The 14930-nt window shown below is 40.8% G+C and overlaps 1 protein-coding gene across 1 annotated transcript in view; it reads right to left on the bottom strand.

Moving 5' to 3' along the window:
- col7a1l (collagen type VII alpha 1-like) overlaps positions 1-2636 on the bottom strand; it is a 57517-nt gene extending 54881 nt beyond the window's left edge. Inside the window, exon 1 of the mRNA XM_018671024.2 lies at positions 2393-2636. The gene's annotated coding sequence lies outside the window, so the exon portion shown is untranslated. The remainder of the gene's footprint in view (positions 1-2392) is intronic.
- Between the last annotated feature and the right edge of the window lie 12294 nt (positions 2637-14930).

The raw sequence follows: 14930 nt of genomic DNA, 5'->3' as shown, positions 1-14930 counted from the left end.
CTTCACTCAACTGCTCTACATGAGACGAAAACATAGCAGATTTCTTTTGGCTTTAAAGATTCACATTCCATTCATCAGCCTATCCACCAATACATCATCTCTAATGTTTCCATATGAGATCAACTGTAAAATTAATCTCATAATGACAAAACAATAAATCTGATAAATGTGAACCAATTTTAATTCCAGAAAATTCCTCAATGTGATCTGACCACCTGGCCTGACTACGTCAGGATGGCTTTAGGCAGACTAGTTTACAGCCTCTGCAGATGGAAGTAAGACCTGGCAGGGCTTGAACTCTAATGTAACACAGCCAAAAAACTACATTCTCCCCCTCACATACCACTGCAGATCTAAGATCTGCCTCTGCATGTATCATCTCATTACTGAAGTGCAGAGAGAACAACTCTGCCATGACTGACAGCCAGTGCAGAAGTACACAGTTAGTATCTTGTATCTATCCTACAGCGGGGTTTTCAAATACATTTGCACGGGAGTTCAGAAAAGCAGCAGGTATGCAGAACCTGAGAGTTTTACAATGGATTCAATATGATGAAGCAATTTAGTGAGCTTTTCCTTTCCATGTTATCACAACAAAAGGTGAGAGAAGTTTCCTGAAGCAAGCAGGGAATGCTAATGTTCAGCAGTGCGCAAAAAATAAAATAAAATAAAAAAATTATTACAAAAATAAAAGATTTTTGGTTCTAGCTTGACATAAATGTGTTTCTGCACTGATCCAAATGATTTTGACAAGATTTAAAGCAAGTTAAAGCATGCCCCATCTGCAAGGAAACTGAGAGTCTGAGCAGTGTTTTCAGACAAATGCTAAAGTTAGCAACAAGCTCACAATGACAATGCTAACATGCTGATATGAAGAGGACATAATGCTTACCATTTTCATCATCTTAGTTTAGCGTGTTGACATGCTAATGTTTAGTGATTAGCCATGAACTGAAAGACCCCCTGAGGATGATGGAAATTAGTTTTGCAGGTATTTAGACATAAATCTGTCTGTACAAAATTGCATGGTAATCACTTAGTTGGTTGCCAAAATGGTGGACCCACCAAATGACAGAAGGCCACTGCCATCAGTAGTGCTGTGCTTAAGATCACAGCTCATTCCATCAATACCTCAAGATATTTCTGCAATGTCTGTGATCATAAGCCTGAGTCAGATGCTCAGACAATGTGCTCAAGAGTATCCCACATCAGAGAAACACTTGCACAAGATTGCATCCATCACTCATACCACACTGGGATCATAAGCACTTCGCCCTGCCTCGCCAAGGAGAGAGTGTGTGCATTCTGTCCGAGGCCTTTAGTTTATCACTGCCCCAAGAGGATTAAATAATGTAACAAAATGAAGTTTACTGTCTCTGGCCCTTATACTCCCTCTCAGTTCCCTATCTCCTTCCCTCACTTGCATTCCCACACACTCATTCACACATCGTATGCCCCGAAAGTCTAACTGCACGTCAGCTATTTCTACATAATGGTATTTTCCACCTCACCACTTCACAGGATGGATTATCCCTGTAGGTGGGAAACTGGTAACAGTGAAAAGGCACGCACACCAGCACACACACACACACACACACACACACACATATGCTCAGTTCAGTATTACAATATATGATAGCAGACATCTTTAGTGACACACATCAGCATCTACAGCTAAAACAGACACTGAAACATAAAAGCACATGCACTCATATACAAATCATAAGCTGCAGCATGCTGCTTTAATATCACTTTGCATTTGCAGTCAACCGAGTCAGACAAGTCTATGCATGGGGGTGGGGTGGGGTGGGGATCCACAATTCATTCTACATAGTTTCATCTCCTGACAATACTCTCACAAACAACCTGGTATGCTCTTATTATTCATGAATATGCGAGAGCTGACACAACTGTAAAATGCATGACATCTTGTTTATATGCTACTGTTGAGTTTGGAGGTGTAAGATCTCCTGCAGGGAAGCAGAGTACTCATGCAAAGACAAAAACACACATACACATTCATGCAGGATGTGTGCACTGCATGGAAGGTGTGTATTTGTAAGTGTCTGCTCTAAGACTGAGTGGGGTGGCACATTTGCTGCAGTTATCGTACCTTATCACATAAAAGCAATTGAGACAACGAGAAAAGAGCCAAACAGCAAGTGCTAATATCAGACAAGTAATGCTGTTTAAGGAGAAAATGTACTGTAAAGAGGTGTAGTACAGGCTGAGTATAAAAAAGTGCTGGCCTTAGTCCAGATACTTAGGCTGTAACAAGGGTATCTGGGCAGTTAAGAATTCAAAACTATTCTATAAAGCACCATATTAAAGTGCAGTTAAAGTAATGGGTTTTGACTATGGCCCTAAAATGGGCCCACACATTCTCACTTACCAGTGCAGACAAGTGGATCATCATTATCTTCCCAATCCAGGTGATCTCTTGAGGGCTGGGAGAGGAAAAATATACCCCTAAAACACACACACACACACAAAAAAAGTTTTATCCAAGAGAAGCAAAAAATAAAATAAAATAAAATAATTAAAAAAAAAGATTCCTGCAGAGGGTGTTATCAGAGATAACAGACTGAAAGGGACATGGGAATCAATGTGTGTATCCAGGTGTCGGTATCTGAGTGAAGGAGGAGGTAGGTGTGTTTGAATGTGAGAGTGGTTGAATGACATAGAGTTTCTTCTTTGGGCTCTGCTGAGGCACAGAAATGTTTGGGGGGGGGGGGGGTGAAGCTGCAGCAACCTGTTGGCTCAGAGAGGGAGAGAGAGAGAGAGAAATAGACAAAGAGAGAGAGGGAGGGAGGGAGAGAGAGAGAGAGAGAGAGAGAGAGAGAGAGAGAGAGAGAGAGAGAGAGAGGGGTGGGGGTTACTGATGAGCTTTGACCCTGCAAAAGAATGCATTACTACTGTGCTACAGTGTTATGTGTGTGTGTGTGTGTGTGTGTGTGTGTGTGTGTGTGTGTGTGTGTGTTCATGTGTGTAGTGTGTGGAGGTGTAGACACAGACAGTCAAGTTTTCACCTCAGGGTAACAGAATAAGAGGTGAGGTAAAATGATGATAAGTACTTGGAAACTAAGTCTGCCATCACCTACACCCATGAGTGACCTTTGCATGTTGGTACAAATAATACTCAAGAGCTGACACATCCAGTCTTTTACTGCTTAATTCATTTGCCTATATTTGTTTCACATAAAATATTTTTCATCTCTAAAAAACTGTCCCTCCAGTGATTTAAGCTCCAACTGTACACCTTCTTTGCACAATATTCTATTCAAACAGCAACAGATCATGTAACGTTAAATAAAGAAAATACCATAAGATAAAAGTACCAAACACAGCCAAGGTTAATTTGTTGAAACACGAGCTCTTGTATTCCCCACATACCTCTGCATTCAAGGTTTGTACACTCGCACATAAACCCAACCAAAATAGCTTGTACAGCAAACACCTTCTCAAAACAGAAAAGAGAGGAAAGGAGGTAAATCTGTCATGTTTTACAAGCCCCTCTCAGTTTGTGTGTGTGCCTGTGTGTGTGTGTGTGTGTGAGAGAGAGAGAGAGTTTTGGGTATGTTGAGGGGCACTGGGTCACCTTTTAACAGTGGACCCCAGGAATGTGGTGACTGGTTTAATAGGGTTTAGCCAGCTGTCAGTCTTGACGTGCTATAACTCAACACTTAAGTCTGGTAGGATCTGGCTGAGGTGCAGACTTAGATGAAATGGCATTTTTGTTCTTATCTGTCTGGCTTTATGATTCACTATGAGCATGACTGCAATATGTCGAGACATTGGAAGCAGAGCAGTGCGGAACAGGTCAAAAAGCACATGGTTGTTAATTCAAACTACATGTGGCTACAGTGTAAATGAATGTCAGACATCAATGCCTGAGCCCTCCATTCTTGCATATATTTTCCACTAAACACTAGGATTCTTCCAGTCAAGACTTTGTGTCAGCAGAGCAGCACTGCAGCACCAGTCATGTAAAACGAATCACTTCTAAAGAGAATCCATCAGAGTGAGAGATGTCCTCTGATGTAGAGTAAAAAAGTGGTATATTCTGGTTTGGCCTCAAGGCTGTCTGAGATACATGCTGCCCTACGACTGACCCTCAGCACATGTTACGGAAGTTCAGGAGGTCGCATCAATCAGGACCACTCTCACTAGACAGTCAAAGGTGAGTGCGTATATCTCTCTGTACATCAGCGTTTTATCCTGATGCTGTAAAACAGGGCTCAATGTCAAGAGAATCCCTTACCACTGGCATCAGCGCCGAATTCACTTCACAGTCTGAGAGGAACATAACTTTAACTAACATCCACCACATTACAGTCTTGATAGCTTCCTAAGCTCAATTACATCATGGGTGAGTGAGCTTGACTGTCTTTCAGCAGCAGGTGTGATTAGATATAAAAGGTGTTGTGGACCTGTTGGGGGTATTCAGATGGGGAATATTAACTAGCCTTGTCTCAGCTAATTGCACTCCCACTCCAAGTGGGTCTAAATCCCCCCAAGTCACGAGAGGTGCCGGCTCGAAAGTGAGCTTTGATTTAATTCATGCTGGAGGCTAACCAGAAAAGAATCATGTGCACTGGGAGTCAAGCGAAAGAAGAAAAGAAAGGAGAGGAGAGAAAAAGAGGCAGGGAAAACTAGCAAAAGCAAAGTAAATTAGAGACGCCATCAGGACTTTTAGAGGGAGGGGTGTGTGAGTTGGGTTATTACGGCTGAGTAGGTGAACTGGGAGTAAATACGGAAGGCAAAAGAATGAAAAATGTGTGCATGCAGGTATGAATGCGTTAGTATTTGTGTGTGTTCGTCATTCATTAGGAATCTCATGGGCTGGCCAGCTTTACTGACAGCCCAATAAAAATATCAGCCAGACAGTAATTACATCCTTGGTTGTACAATAGCTTCTTTTAAGAAGGAGTTTAAGTCCTCTCCACATCTTTTCTCTTCCCAAAATGCAGATGCCAAAAAAAGGTGAAAATATAAAACTGTGCAGACATGTTTCTTAAAAGCCATATCAGTCCCATAACTACTGTGTTAAGCACACAGGCCACTGATGATGTACAAAATGGAGGTACAAGTGAATATAATTACCTATTAATATTCTGTTTGGACTAGCCTTGGTCATTCACCATTCATGCCTCGTGGCAGCTTTTCAAGGAGCTTCTACTTCTAATTTGATGAAATACAGATTTAATGCATTTCTGAAATCTTCATTTCTCCACCTACTCTTTTCGCTCCACTGGCTCCGTCACAGAGGTTATGAGAATCAAACATTACTTTAGCCGCTGGTTGTAAGGCACTACGTTAATTGTGCGATTTCTCACATGGCACTTTAATTATGTAAAGTTGAGGCTTTCAGTTGAAATTCAGAAGTGATTATTTCTTTATACACTGTTCCGTATAATTGGTGGGTATATTACTGTAATATCATTAGCTTGAGCTCAGAGTGGAGATAGTAGAGTGTTTTTATTTTATTTTATTTTTTTCTTAAATGTATTGGATACTCTGAGCTGAACTTTGACCACCTTCACTTTTGAACATTTTACAATTAAATTTTCAGACTCGGGATATGTCACTTGCTGCTGTAGCGTGAAATCAGCCTCAGAGGCTTGTTTTCCCATGCTGGTATTTCATTTGCTTTCCTGCCTCCTTTTGTGTGGTGTTAATGTAACTATTGATAGACTGACAGCATGAGATATGTGTCAGGCGGATTTGATGCTTGTATCAGTTTCTGTTTAATGCTGTCAGTGTTGGCACATTTGTTGGTTTCACACCAGGAAGATGGGCAGTCTTTTTTTTCTGGCCGGAGGCTAATGCAATTCTGACTCACATCCATAAACCATACAAGCTGGGCAGAGTGCCCACTGCTGCCAACTACAAAAGGTCTGCTCTGTGCCAAGCCTTTTAGCAGTACAAACATACGTACAAACACATGCGCCTGCAAACACACACACACAGCAGAGATGCACACAGACAGGATAAGCCACAGTGTGCAGACAAAGGCACGCACAGACACACTTGCGGCACAACTATACCCTTGGTGTACATATACTCGGCGCTTTGCCTCCCGCAGACAATTTTTGTCATGTTAAATTAATTTCATAAACCATGCGACTTCCCGTCTCCGACTGAGATACGAGCTGTCATGGCAACAGAGGAAAACAGCGGTTGCAACATGAGGGCTGGTTTGTTGGGACAAGCTGCACCAGAGCAGAGAATTGAGATGCAGCAGAAGTCTGGGCTGTAAGAATTAGTCATGAATGTGTGTCCAATTACCACTCTGAAGCTGACAAAGGACATCAAAATAATGAACAAAACCAGTTCCCTCCACCATGCCTGAGAAGACACAAGTGTCACAGTAAATCCAATATTCAACACAAACAGAAAACTAGGGATACAAGTGTAGACATGTGAGTCAGTAACCTCATAAAAAACAGCTACTCCTGGTTGTGTTTTTTTGGCCTATAATTGAACCTTCTGTCTTAACACAACAACAAAAGCTTCAGGTCATATCTGCAAATTGAACACCAGAGATTAAAATCAGTGTATCATTATGAGCATTAGATTGTACAGATTGTATGTTATTTAGCTACAGTACATAATACCATGATTATACAGATTAGACTGAAATTTAAAGCTGCTATTATCTTAAGTACAGCCACAAAAAAATATAACTGGATTACTTAAAAAGCCATCCAGCCGGTTAAATGCTGTTACTAGATTATGTTGCTATATACACTTTGTCACGAGTGCACTGTAGCTCATGCAGATCTAGGAGATTCGGTTTGTCGATGGCAAAAAACAGCCCTTGTCTGACCTGGGAGAAGGCTTACATGCATTTGGGATTTTTAGGAACTAGACAACCCCAGAAGGTCAAGGGGCAGCAGCTGTCCACACTTAACTTTTGAACCTTTCAGAGACCACAAAGACAGAGATAGACGAAGACGGGGCATTTTGTCTGTCAAAAAACTAATAAGCCAGTGTGTAACTGTTTGAATGCATCAGTGGTAGACACATGTTTCCGCCTGCTTGACTGTATGTCTGTCACTCTGACAAAAAAAGTTTACTACTGATGGAAATGATGTTGTAATCACCTTCAGTATCATAGCTCAGTGCAGAGGAGGAATCCTATCTTCCAAACATCCCTCTCTGTCTGTATAACTCCAACACTCACACAGGATTTGACTGAACTTGTTTAAACAGCGTCTACAGAGAATTTTAACTGTGCATATATGATGACGCTTTGCTCAAGGGGAAAACAAAAATCTTCAGTAGTTCAAAAAAGATGGATGAACATTGTGTGTGTGTATGTGTGTGTGTGTACCTTCATTCATCTAAGTGTTTGATTATTTTTCTTGATTTATCAGCCAGAGTCCCTGCCTGCCTGCATACTGCACTCCATCCTGCAGACTCATATAGACTCGTCTTACTTGGCAGTCCAAACGTTTGGCTGCAAAGCACAAACAGCAGAGAGGTTACGCTACTGACTTGTAATCCAGGTGTTTCTGATAAATGATACTGCTTGGTAAATGCATAGGCATTTTTGACTTAACTTCACCAATTAAACAGAGAGCCTGTTGAGGTGGTCACTTAAACACCTCTGTCCATCTGGCAATACTCTGTATCTGAATTTAGTATTTATGTTTATGTCATGATGATGAACATAGTATAAAGGTTTAAAGAACAGTTCTGTATATTTAACACCTTGAATATTTTCATCCACCAGTGCATCAATCCAATTTGCATCAATGTATCAGTGCATCAATTTGGCTAATCCACAGGTCGACAAGTCGTACTGATCTCTTGTCAAAACACACAGTATTTTTTGAAACAAAAAAGAGTTCAGTTATAGATACTATCATGTTGAAGGAGTTTACTGCAAGAATTATGATTTTGTACTTTTTCTGCACAGCTAAACCTAATCCAGCTTTAGTGAGCAGAGCAGAGCAGAGCTGGATTTAACTGAGCTCACAGAGCACGACTGTGAAGGACAGTGCACTCAGGTATGAAGTACAGTTGCATTAGTACTGAAATAGTGTAGTTTTACAATGAAAATAAACAGTATAATTTTTAGAATTTATTCATGTCAACCAGGAAGCAGACACAGTCTATACAAACAGCCCACAAATACATGCTGCAGCAAACTCTACTCAAACAGGAGAAAAAAGTGCATGTGTGGGGGACTATTTTCAGCAGCGGATGAATACACATTTGGTACACTAGTAATATTTACAGACGCAGGTCGATGGGATAGAGTGGGATTGGAAAATATATCACAGTGGCCATGTTGATCATACTGAGGGCTAACTGATGTGTTTTTAATAGTTTAGGACAACAGTGGAGGTTACAGGGGGGCTACGTCAGACTTTGGCTGCACTCAGGATTTGTTGGCAACAAGAAAAGATCACCAACCTCTACCAGTAATGTACCTAATCCCACCTTTGTTGACATGTGCCATCATTGTGGGTTTGTCTAATATTCAGAACTCTAATACTTTGAGAGTTTATAGTGCATTCACCTAATCCTGACTTTGACCTTAAGCGGGATGAGCTCATATCTGAGGACTCAGTGTAAACTGTATTAATATAAATGCACTCCCTCCATCAGTCAGGCAGTGAACTCAGTGGAATGTGTCTTGTGTTGTACAATATTGCATGTTGGCCACGGCTGAGAGATGACACACACACACACATACACCCACAAGCAGAGACAAGTCTGCTGTATGTCTGCTGAGAGCAGGTCACTGGAGCTCTGTGGCAGCACTCAGTGGAATGGAAAATGGCTGGGGGGGAGGCGGACTGCTGCTATGAAAGCTGCTGCTTCATGCGCATTATACAAAAGTAAGTGTTCACATAAAAATTCAGGAAAGTAGATTTTTGCATATAAACATGACAGCCAACAGAGATGCGGAGAGGTAAATGTGGTTCAACAATGTAGAAAAAAGATAGAGGCATAATTCCCTGCATTATCTATGACCTGCCGTGTGTTTTCATTAACTGCAGGTAGGGGTTGCCATTTACTGACCTTCACAAAGATTTTATGGACACAAAAACAAAATTAAGGTAAACACAAACAAATACGCACACACACCCATTTCTCATACACCAATGTGGTCTTTTTCTACATCAACCCCTCGCTCACTGAGCCCAAAAACACAAACCCTGACTAGCCAGGAGAACGCAGATCACAAAGTCATTAGAATTTGAGCATATGGCAGTGTGAAGGATTTCAAAGTGGGGACACCTGGGGATTTACACAACCGTCACATAACCTTTGTCCTCATAATCCACCTCTGCCTCTCCTCCCTCTGCTGTAATCGTCTCTTTTGACTCCTCTCCCCTGTCATGTGCCCTTTGAAATGTCCCTCTTTGGTCTAATTTGATATGCATGGCACAGCTGGGGGGACGAGGACAGTAATTTGCTGGAGTCTGTAGCTCCTCTGGATGCTATGACGAGGAAATATTCAGTGGATCACTCGATTTCATGGGAAGTGGACTGTGGGTGTACAAGGCAACAACTTTTGGGATATGAGAGGCTGCGAAAAAGAGGCAGTAAAAGCAGGGGATACAGTGAAAGAGAGGGAGGAGGAGGTAATGAGAATAACTTCAGAGGCTGGAGTGATACATAGAGAAATGGAATAGGCTTGAGTAAAACAACTGAAAAATAATGGTTTTTGACTGAGAGCATGAAATACAAAGCTTCTCAACAGAGAGAAAGGGGAGCATGAAAGAAGGAGGTAAAACAGAATGACCAAAAAAGGAAGGTTATTGCTAACACATGGCTGTTACAATATGGTTCAACACTTATCACAGGAGAGGAAAGAGTGGGAGACGGAGAAATGAAGTGATGGAGACAACATGTAGAGGAGGTGAAGAGGCAGACTGAGGAGAATAACATCTGCACAAGGAGAGAAACACATGGAGGAGGGGAGACAAAGGGTGAGACAGACAGAGCGTTGACAGGAAAACAGAAAGAGAGAGACGGCGGACGAGGAGATAAAAGGTTTGTGAATACTGCTGTCGTCACCCTTTGGAGAGTTGGTGTCAAAGCAAAGGTCAAAAAGTGTGATCAAAGGTCAAAACCCTTAAAAATCAAAGGAAAGATCAAATAGTGTATACACTCATCCACACTTTCACTCTCTCCCTCACACACACACAGTGCGCAGACTGTGAATTCTCACCCAACAATCAAAGACACCAACAATCAAACTATTTCCTTTCTCTTCCACTGCTCAGCCCAGCTGCTGCTCTGCTCCCCTCAGGCTGCCATTCCCTGGCTCCCAGGTGAGGTCAGCCCACCCTGGAGGGGGCAGTATTGTTCCAGTAAGGATAGTTGTCTGGGCATGTCCACTTCTACCTACTGAGATCTGAGATCTTCCTCCACCTGACCCACAACCTGAAGGGGCCAGCCAGGTGAGGCATGGAAGGGAGAAAGATAGACACATTGACGTGTGTGTGTGTGTGTGTGTGTGTGTGTGTGTGTGTGTGTGTGTGTGTGTTGTCTTCCACTGTCCAGTTCAGTCCTCTTTCTGTTGACTTTTTTGACATTATTGCTGCGTTGGCTTGTCACTTCTAGTGTTTGCAAGCTAGCTAAAACAGCTGAAAGTTTTAGGTACAACAAATCCTGTTATGTAACTTTGCTGAACAGCGGCAGCTAAGTTTGTGTCTTACATAAGACTCAGTCTGAAAAGTTTGCCTTTACTCTGATCCAGTGTCTTTGATGATGGACATCTGAATCACTGTGTGAAATTATCAACAAAGCTTTGTCCAGCCAGCTCCTGCTGACAGTGCAAGAGGTGCTGAAGAATTAGATGGCAAAATGATGAAATGGTTTCCACTGAATTAGAGTAGAGTTAAAAATAAATATGCTACACATACAAAAATATAGTCCATTAATATACCTTATATAATTATCATCTATGTGGACAAAACATTTTAATATAGGGTTGAATTGAGGACGTGATTGTACATCAATTCAACCCTTCTTGGATAACCATGACCCGGATGACTGAGAATCTTCACAGACATATGGAACCTATATTTCTTTCCCTATGGGATGAATGCCTGAAATGGTTGATAGATAAGGATTTGGAAAATAGTCGAAAGTAAAGTAAAAGGTAATATTGCTTATCAGAACCGGGAAAGAAAGTTGCAAGATGAATATGACTAATATAACTGTTGCTGTGCGGGTTTGACTTAGCATTTTAAAATATATATGAATATAATTATATATAAATATAAATAATATTAATATATGGAAAATACAATACAATGTAATATGAAGAGCACTAGCAAGAATAAAGCACTCATGGATATGTGTATATGTCTGTGCACACACAACCACAAATACACACACATATAAAAATAATTGTTTAGAGTTTGCTAGTCATTGCACCCAGGAGAATGTCTTTGCCTAACAATGTCAGACTTCCACAAAGCAACATTTAAATCAGATAAACAGCCTGAGAGCGAAAAAGAGATGACGGTGCATCTGAGAAATAAGAGTTTGTTAAAACACTGCACTTCTAAAAAAACCTGCAAGCCTGGCTCTGTGCAAAGGTAACACAATCTTCCTACCTTCACCTCTAAAACTCACTAATTAACACATTATATCTCGACTGTTTAATCAGGTTTGACAGAGTCGGACTAGCTGCTCCCCCCTGTTTCCAGTCCTTATGCTAAGCTAAGCTAATTGGCTGCTGGCCTTGTATATTTATCATACAGTCATGGTAGTGGTATCAATTTTCTCATTAAAATCTCACCTCAAAATAATGCAATGTATGATGTGATGATTGCTGGAAATGTATCTCAAAGGTTAGCGAAGACAACATTTACACAAACAGTTACAAGAGAATTTAGGCTACTTAAAGCCAAACACAGTATAACCGTTACAGCATAAACCATATGTAAATGAATGAGCTTCAAGTATGCTCTGTGAGACATCCTCCCACCTCTGTGTATATCTGTATATTGATGAATGGTGACTTCCTTAGTATGCACTCTGTATTGATTATTGCAATTACACACTATTACAGTTCTATTATCCGCACTGACTGTCTTTAATTACACTAGAGAGCAAGAGGAAGAGTGGAGGAGGGGGGAGAAAGACACAGTGAAAGTGAGAGAGAGACACTACACAGATAGATAGATGAAGCGAGACACTGCACCAAACTAATTAAAACAGAAACTTTTTGTTTCAGCAACTTGACAGGGAATGAATCTGGCAGGGAATTAATCTGTCCGCAGGGAACACAGTGAGGAGTTACACACACACACACACACACACACACACACACACACACACACACACAAGGAGGTGCAGTGCAGAGTGCCGTTGCCATAGTTACTGAGTGTGGCGCCACATCATGCGGCAGAGTTAATGCAGAGGTGTGCGTTTGTGTGTGTGTGTGTGTCTTATTTAAGCTTTCATTATATCACCACCCTGACCTATTCCAGCATCCTCTACACAGGCACACAAAGGTTGCAGAGATAAATCCAGAGTGTTCCTGTTGAAATAGCTAAGTCTTCACTGTTGGTAACAGCTTCCAATCTGTAGCGCTTACCCTCGAGGTGAAGCATCATTTATGCTTATTTAGCGGGTGATGACATAGTGAAGAAAATATTTGGCGAGCAAGATAAGCACTTCAAGTCAAGGCCTAAAGAAACTGTTCCTTTGGTTGGTTATAAATGGGGACATACTGTATATAACCTGATTGATGTATTCTTATAGGGGTAGCTAAGCCATTTATGCCTAAGTAGAGTTAGCGAGTTGCATGTGTATGTGATTACCAATGTGTGTGTGTGTGTGTCTATGATGTGAGAGCTTAAGTACAAAGTAGCATCAAACAGAAATATTCAAGTACAAGCACCTTGAAACTGTGCAACTGTGCAACACACAAATACAACTTAGTAGCTTTTCACCATAGTAAAAGAGCCACAGATAGAATGAAATAGAGGGATAAAGTTAGTAAGAGCAAGACGGAGAGTCCACCACATCTCAGTGGTCAGTGCTACAGTAAGTCATCCATGCTATACAGTGCCTCCAGCCGTGATCAAAACAGCAAGGTCAGCACGAATCCAAAACACGTGGGACCTGTCCGTTCTCATAGTCCTTCACCTACTCACTCTCTCTGTTCGAGGAAGTGTCAAAAGAGATCTACACCAAAAGAATTACTAATGCAAGCTTACAAATAATAGCAGCTTTTAGTGTCAAGTGCTATCGATTCACTGTCTGTTCCTCAAACCATTCGTGCTTTCTTCAAACTGAAAAAACAGACGAGGAAGCCAAAGAATTATGATAGGAGCACAAGGGACCATCAAAGATGGAGAATATAATTTCATCCCTGCAGGACAGACGTGTATGTCTGAGCTTGAAATTAGTGGGTGTGTCCCTGCTCCTCAGTCACACTGTGCACTCCACATGTGTGAGGTTAGTTACCACGTTAACAGCTGCGCCTGTAACATATTTTTATACTTTCACAGACTATTTTCTAAGTCCATTCTCAGCCTCATAACTCTCCCTGTCTCCTCCCGTCTTTTCACAAGACATTTTAAAAGGAAAACCCACAGTAAGGGAAACTAGCTGTAACTGCTGCACTGTATCTCATAACAAATCACTGTCACTTTTAAGATGGGGTATAATTGAAAGCTATTTGAAATACTGTGGCAGCTCATACGGCTCAGTGATGGTTGTGTCCACCTGGTCAGAGGGCTGTGTGTCTGAAGAAGTGTGAAGGAACAGATGAGAAGGATCTGGGTAAAGAATGGATGGAGCAGTGAATTCCCAAGTTAGTCTATTTGAAGAGCGTACCTGTGAGCGCAAAGCAGTTTAGGCACACCAGTGACAATTCTGATTGGGTTTAAAAAAGACTCAAACAACCCAGATCATTTTTTGAACTATCTGAGAATGAATAGCATGTTCAGCCAGAGCTTTATCCCGTGTTGGCACAGTGAAATAGAGTGTGGAAATAGCTCTGGCAATGTGAGAGTATCATTTTATTAAACTAAAGCTGACTACTGAACATGACTGAATACATTAGCTGTGTAAAGACCATCCCTTACAGTGCAAACAAGTAACATTTCAGAAGGATTTATTCTTATCTACACTACTTTTTTCCATTGTGAGAATTTTTGAGGTCACTATATTGTCTACAGAATTCACATAAAATGGCAGTAAGTATAGTGCTCAATGTAGAAGAGAGAAGACAGCCCATATGCAGGATTTTATTTTGGGAATGCAAATAGTTAGATGTGTCAGTACTGTTTGTGTAAGATGACAGATCTGGATTCAGATTTTGACGTATCATTGTTTCTGTCTTTTTCTACTTAGTACACAGTAGAGAGGAGGCAGAAAGGATTTGTTTCTGAGGCTGAGCAGAAACATGGTAATATAGTACATTAATAATATGCATTGTAGTATAATGCAGTTTAGAAAAGCATAATTTGGTATAGTATTGTACAATTTAGTAGAATGTAGTACCATATAGTTCAGTATACTGTAGTATAGTATTACCACAAGATACAGTTTATCACAGTATAGCGGCCCATAGCATGGTATAGTACAGTGTAGTATAACCTAGTGTAGCATAGTATAGTATAATACTGTATGGTGTAGTATAGCGTAAACTTTTTGAGTATTGTTTAAAAATGACACACTCAAACTGTTCAAAAAGACTGATGCATGTTTTAGACACACATTTCCTTGATGGGAATTAAACAAATTAAACTGTTGAACACCATAGTGTCATATTAGAAAGGTGATATCTGCTTAGTCAGTCAAACTGATGCAGCACTGCTTCATATTTGTTTGGTTTTTTTAAAAAAAAAAACAAACAATTTCTGTTATTTATTACAACATCCTTTCTGGAATTAAAATATAGATTAATTATCTTTCCCTTCCATCAAGTCTAACAAAATATC

The sequence above is a fragment of the Lates calcarifer genome, linkage group LG18 (assembly GCF_001640805.2).
Source record: "Lates calcarifer isolate ASB-BC8 linkage group LG18, TLL_Latcal_v3, whole genome shotgun sequence".
NCBI classification, from domain to species: domain Eukaryota; kingdom Metazoa; phylum Chordata; class Actinopteri; family Centropomidae; genus Lates; species Lates calcarifer.
The sequence above is the reverse complement of the archived record's forward strand: the minus strand, read 5'-3'. Positions and strand labels throughout refer to the sequence as shown.